Below are 261 nucleotides of genomic sequence, written 5' to 3' on the forward strand. Positions count from 1 at the left end.
ATGAAAACATGCTCAACATCACTAGTTATCAGGGAAATGCAAATTAAAACACAATGAGATACCATCTTACACTTGTTAGCATAGCTATAATCAACAAGACAAGTAATAACTAATGTTTGTGAGGATGTGTAGAAATAGCAACCCTCATACACTGCTGGTGGGACCGCAAATTGTTATAGCAACTATGGAAAACAGTATGGAAGTTCCTCAAAAAACGAAGAATTGATCTACCATATGATCCAGCAATCCCTCTACTGGGTA

This window comes from Pteropus vampyrus, unplaced genomic scaffold, assembly GCF_000151845.1.
Source record: "Pteropus vampyrus isolate Shadow unplaced genomic scaffold, Pvam_2.0 Scaffold561, whole genome shotgun sequence".
Lineage (NCBI taxonomy): Eukaryota > Metazoa > Chordata > Mammalia > Chiroptera > Pteropodidae > Pteropus > Pteropus vampyrus.